At 50.4% G+C, this 6,356-nt stretch overlaps 1 protein-coding gene across 2 annotated transcripts in view; it reads right to left on the minus strand.

The window, feature by feature from the left end:
* Positions 1-4,133, minus strand: part of LOC100748974 (homeobox protein otx5-B-like) — a 34,090-nt gene extending 29,957 nt beyond the window's left edge. Inside the window, exon 1 of one of the 2 annotated variants that reach the window (XM_033322577.1) lies at positions 3,659-4,133. The gene's annotated coding sequence lies outside the window, so the exon portion shown is untranslated. The remainder of the gene's footprint in view (positions 1-3,658) is intronic. The other variant, XM_033322579.1, reaches the window with a different exon arrangement.
* Positions 4,134-6,356: the final 2,223 nt, after the last annotated feature.

Consider the following 6,356-nt stretch of genomic DNA (forward strand, 5'->3'; position numbering starts at 1 on the left):
AGTCAACCTTCCCGCCGTTCCCAATCTTTCCCTTTCACGAGTATTCGTTGGGATCGTCGGCTCGTCGCACCGTCGTCTAAGCGCGCGGTGAACAGGTTCATCGTCGCGACGTACGACTGCCCTTTGGTCGGGAAGCGCGACGCTAACGCAAGACGACAACCGGGGAAATTTAGCAGACGTTCGCGTTAATCGGTTCGGAGATCGATCGAACGTCACGATATCGCGTCGACTATTTATTCGTGAAAACGATGTCGTTTCGTGTCGAAGAGAGAGGAAAGTGCGGGGCACAGGTTAGTCGAAAGCTGCTTAATAAAGATCCAGCGGTCGCGATATTTCAAACGAAACGGACTACATCGGTCGTACAATGGCAGTCGTTAATAATGATTTGTGCTAGTCACATCCTGATCCAGAGTGCCGCGCCAATAAAAGTCGTCTTTTTAGCCGACCGAGCAACTTTTATTTTCTACGTTTCGCTGGCGCGAACGTTCGAACGAGCCTCTGGCAGCCTGGAATATCGTCGTTCGTTAGAGCATTGGTTTTATATCGCGGCACAGAAATCTAGCTGGCACGAGCGAGAAGCGGTCCTGCGGAAAGAAAATGAACGATGATGCGCATCCAGGTGCTTTCAGAGCAGGCTTCTGCTGGCACCTTTTGCCGGATAACTGGAACCCCCGGTGAGCTTCGACGAAACCACTAATTGGTGGAGAGGAAAAGAAAGTGGCACTGGATAGTGCAAAAGGGAAAACGTGTCGAGGACAGTTCGCTTGGAACTAGAGAGGATGAAGCACGGTCACAGTAAGCCGAAAGCTGTGTTTGAAAATGACAATGAAACTGATTATTAACCGGACCAGGGGGTCTCCGTTGTAGTTATGGACCCGCTATGCCGTATCGAAGGAAAGCTGTCTACGGTCTTTTCAACGCCAAAACCGCAAAGACAAACATCCGAAATCTATTTGCAAACCCATCAAACGTTTCTCTTTAGGCGCAAAAGTGCTCAGTCGCCTAAAGGGATATACTTAATACTAATCTCAATAATTTCTCCAATATCACTCGTCCGGTTAGCAGAAATTTTGTTGGAAAGGGCTACGCGTTAATCAACAACGGGCCGGCAACAACGTTTCTTCTCCAGCTGTCTGAAACAACAAATTCCGTGTTTCTGGTTCTCGAATTAGACGCGGTCGATAGTCGGAGCGATCGGGTTTCTTCGAACAACTTCTCCCAATAAGTATAGTCTGGACTAAATTATTCATCGAAGAAAACTTTCCACTCGAGCGGAAGATGGTTCAAGGCCCTCTGGACCAGTCCACGTATTTCAGCTGTTTCGTTATCACCGATTCCTCGTAATAGTTTGCCGAAGATCGCGCAGCTACGTCAGAAAAATACACGCACGCCGCGCCGTAGCGCATTTCTGATACAGCCTATTCCCATTCGGCGTGTCATCGCTCGTAAATCACGTACCAACGGCACATACCGGTCAACGCGCGATTTAATTTACGACCGCATTACGACACACCGATGCATCGAATCGGTGTTTCGTCGTCGATTTCGCTAAAAACGTCAGTGTACTTTGAGAAAGATACGTCGATACGTCGTTGACTCGCTCGACGACCGGTACGTCCGTCGACCGACGTGCGAGTTTAAGCGGAATTTTCAAGCATTTTCGAAGAAATTCAACGAGTAGAGAAGAGACGTCCTGGTCGATCGAAGCGATTCGAATGCTAAGAGGTACGCGATAGTTTAGCGCAAGAATTCAAAGAAGGCGATAAATTTACCGAAGGAACGGGGAATCGCGGTAGTTCGAGCATATCGTTGCATTTGGAAACGTTGAATCGAGCCAAGACATAGATTTCGATAGAAACTTTGAGAAAGGTCTCTCGTTTGATACGACGTCCGACGGTCTGCCAGGCTCGTCGCTGACTCACTCGACTCGGTCGGCGAGAACGCAGCTGGTTCGAGGCAACACGGAACGGTCAGGTCGAACCTGACCCCGTCGTAGCCGTTACCGTTTCTGAGTGACGTCTTCATGTCTGGCTCTGCGGGGCATTCCTCGTTCTCATTGTCCGTTTGTCCGTCAGTTCGTTCGGTGCCTGGACTCAGGACGAATATCGCCAACCCCCCGTTGTCGGCCACTTCTTGCCACGAAAACTTATCCCCGGCAAGTGTCCCGCAAAAAGAAACAGAAAGCCACGAAAATAATCAAGCAGCTCGCGCGCCATCGCAAATTCCGGCTATTTCGTATCTCGTATCGCGATTCGTTCGCCTCTGATTCCGTCTGGCCATGCTCGCGTCGCAATTCCATCCAATGCGTCCAACTTGCTTCGAAACGCTTCTTAGCGCTACGAAGTGGAGCGTACCGAACGAAACGAAGACGATCTCGATAGCGCAAGGTGGATAGCCGACCGTGCGTACGTTAGCGGCGGGAAGGTTCGAAACTGCGGGCGCGCGTACAAAAAACTGTTACAAAGATTGATGTCTTTTGCATGCGGCACGCACTTCATTTTCACCAACGGTGGCTGTCTTTATCGAGAAGCCACGTACGCTCGTACTTTTCGTGACGATTAACGGAGATGACGTTGCGCTATTCGGACAAATCTATACGACGGTTTACCGCTGCTTCAGAATGTCCGTTCCGAAAGAAGACGCAAAACCGTTCGTGAATGGACCCGAAAGGTGATAAAATACCACGGAAAAGAGAGAAGGGTGTTTCGTTAATTGGCCGCAATTAACAGCGTAAACTTGCGATTCGCTACCGTCATTCGTTCAAACGGAAATCACCGACCGTCCTTTCAATACGCTCGTGAGATTTTCTCTCTCGATTATACACGTTGGTCGAATTACGAACGTTTTCATACGTATCGTGCAATTAAAACGAAGAAGGATAACGAAGATCGAAAAGGTATCGTGTACGTGTAACGCGCACAACAGGCTGATAGCTTCCGGAACGTCTACTAGAATCGAAAAGTATATTTTATTTCGGAGATAGAACGTAATGGATTTCATTCATCGGACCTAAGCGTAGGGCGTGTCACGACGTCGACGAAGTTACACATAATTTCGTATAATAGGCGCGATAATATTCCAGTTTAACGGTCGATCGTCGAATGTTTCTTGCGAATTCTCACGATGTAGATATCTCAGGCGTACAGATCCGTAGCCATTCTTCGATAGCGATATTTATATCGTTGTAAAGGTAGTGGAAAGCAAAGTACGATAATACAGAATGCGTTAACGATTCTCGGTTCTCCTAGATATTTCTAACTGTTTGATAATAGTTCGACCAAGGGAATGTTATTAAACACGGGCTGTGACCCGTCCTCGTTCTCATAAGAACACGTACACGGGATGTTTACCTGAGCTATTTCAATATAGCCGACCATGATGTTGCAAACATTATATCAAACATCATTCAGAAGTATTTCCTTAGAATATAGAAACATCTGGATGACGCGTTAATAAATCTTTCAAGGAATTTTCAAACAAATTCGGAATAAAGGTCTCCAGTCCGCTACGGAAAAATTGTCTGACCTTCCTATCGTCAGGACTAATCCCCGTCTCGTTAAAAGTACGAAACGGAGAACCACGTATTTATATCGAAAAACTGTAACGGTAATCGTTCCACATGGAGAGAAGCGAGCAAGAATGAGAGATTTCCTCTTACCTTTCCGATAATTACCCTCGACTTGCACCGTCCTTTCCTTTCTTCGTAGATATCCTTTGGTCGTACCGGCAGTCCCGTTTTGGCTAATACCGCCGCTTCTGTGTACGATACCGGAGTCTTTGTCCGGCGTTCCGTAGGACACTCGCGAATTCGTAGCCCCGTTCTTCGGAAATTCTATTCGTATCACACGCGTGTCACGCGAATACAATTCGTAGCCGGACGTTTGTCAATCTGTAACACTCGTAATCTGTAGCCGATTCGCGAAAGTGCCGTAATTCGATGTTGGCTTGTGCGAGCTTGTTAACTGTCGTTAAAATCAAGAAACCAAATCGTTGCTAACATCGATAGATCGTGCACGATCGTTTCCTGAAACTCACTTGGGCTCACGAGCCGGTGTATTTCGTTTAAAAGCGACCAAATCTCGGATAGTCCCTCAGCGGTGGACTTCTCTCTCTCTCAGCGGCGACGATACACGGCGGTGNCTCAGCGGCGACGATACACGGCGGTGACGACGGACGACGCCGTTGCTTCTTGGTACCGCCACTCGATAGCGCTGCCTTCGTCCTCCCAACTCGTCCTCCTACCTTCTCCCTTCTAGTCCCCACCAGCTCCCTTCGAACCAGCCTCTACCACATCCACGGGGAACACATACGCCGACTCGCGAGGCTCGGTGTGTCGCGGTCCGTGTTTCGCCCAGGATACTCCCGTGATGTCCGTGAATTCGCTGGCTAACGGAGACGAGGATAGAGTGCGCCCAAACTTCTCGCTTATTCTTCTTCGACTTTTCGCGCCCCCTCGTCCCCCTCTGCCCTTACAGCGCGTGTTATATTTTTCTCTTTCTCGCTCTCTCTCTCTCTCGCTCTCTCTCTCTCTCGCTCTCTCTCTCTCTCTCTCTCGATCGAGCTACTCGATGGAACACACACGAAGATACGAGGGAGCGACGGCTCCCGTACGTCCGAGAAGGAAGGCAAACCTCCAACGTCGGAGAGAATATCGCGGACTCTCGTTCGTTCTCCTACCTTCTCTCATCGCATTCCCCACCAAGCTCGTGACCAACCTCTGCCTCGATGGACACACGCGTACGCCTGATCGGACGCGCGCTGTCTTTCTCGCGTGAACACCGACGCGATATCACGTTGGTCGAGTCTGGACGGAGAGCAGACAGAGAAGAAAGAATTAAATAGGTGTGTACGGACTCGTGGTCCGTCCTCCTGCTCGCTCCTCTTACCCCCCTCCGACCTTCGATCCACGATTTGGTTTGATGCAACACTCGCCGAGAATTTTAACAGCGATCGTATTACGCGTTCCACGTAACGAGGAAAAGGAAGCGCGCGAGTCCTGCTGGCAGAATGTTCAGCGCGGACATAAAAAAAAGCTTTCCGCCGCCCGGTGTCGCGTCGAGTATTTCCGACCAAGCGTTACCGGACTATCGACACCTCCAGATACCCGACGATTCTCTGCGACCAGCTAGAATTTTGCGAATGTCATCTGTCAGTCACTGGGAAATAACTTGGCTCGCGCAACCCTGAGCGACGTGTTCGTTTCGTTAGGTAATCGTCGGGCAACCGGCACTTATCTTCGACACGCAATAAGAAAACTCGTATATATTTTTGTAGTTTGATATGAAAGAGGGAGAAGCGATACCTTCGCAGCGACCTCCTCCTACTACTTTCCTTCGCTCCCCACCATCGTCGAAGGATTCGGTCTACCTCGAAATCCAAGCGAGCGCACGACCTCGAAACGACGCGACGTCTGGGCTTCGCGAACCGCGGCAAACCGAACGACCTTACCGCGACCGGCAGCTATCGGAACGTCGCGCGTTGAACGATATGGTTTAAACGGCCGCAGCTAGTTCACCGTCCCCAAATTCGGGAAAAATTTCGCCAAATACTGAGCGAACTCGGTCCCGCTGTTCGCCCTGTTCGTTCCACGCCCCACCACTGGTGCACGCGTATCGCCTCCACGAAACGCACTCGCGCGCAGCATCCTTCCACGGAACACTCATACACACGAAGCTGACGGTGGGAAGCAAAAGACAAAGACGGCAAGTAAACGCGCAGCCTCCGCATGGACCAAAATGGCCGGTCGCTAGCCGACCGATTGGCGGGATGGAAACGATAGGGGGGAAACGATAGGGGCGTGGTGAGGTTACGCCACGTACCTTCCAACCGGTCGACGATAAAAATAAAGATCTCGCGACCAAAGTGGGGATGAAAATGGAGGGGAATCGAAGAGAAATACCGAGCAACAGCGTGGAAAGGGGAGAGCGGGAGTGCAGGGTGCACGTTGCATTCGTTACGCGTTTTCGAGGGGCGAACGTCGCTAGCGGGGTAAGGATACGGTGAGTAGGGGAAAGGACTTTTTTATAGATCCCCTCTGTCCTTTTCCGTCGAGCTTTCCTCTCTCCGGGCCTCTCATTCGTCCGTTCCTCTCTCTCTCTCTCTCTCTCTCTCTCTCGCTCACTCGCGCGCGAGCGCGCGCGCGTTGTTTCGAGCTTTCTCCCTTACACCGTACCGACTGTATCTCTGTGAGAACGTATGCGTCGCGCGAAACGTACCATGGACAGGGTATATACGCGCATGCATACGCGAGAGTACGGTGAACGCGAAGCAGGATCTATATGTTGGTGCGTGTCACGCGAGCGCGCGTGTAGATCGGTGATCGTCATTAAGAGAGATGCTAATTGAAGGTAAAACGC

The sequence above is a fragment of the Bombus impatiens genome, unplaced genomic scaffold, assembly GCF_000188095.3.
Source record: "Bombus impatiens unplaced genomic scaffold, BIMP_2.2 scf_0647, whole genome shotgun sequence".
In the NCBI taxonomy this organism is placed as follows: domain Eukaryota; kingdom Metazoa; phylum Arthropoda; class Insecta; order Hymenoptera; family Apidae; genus Bombus; species Bombus impatiens.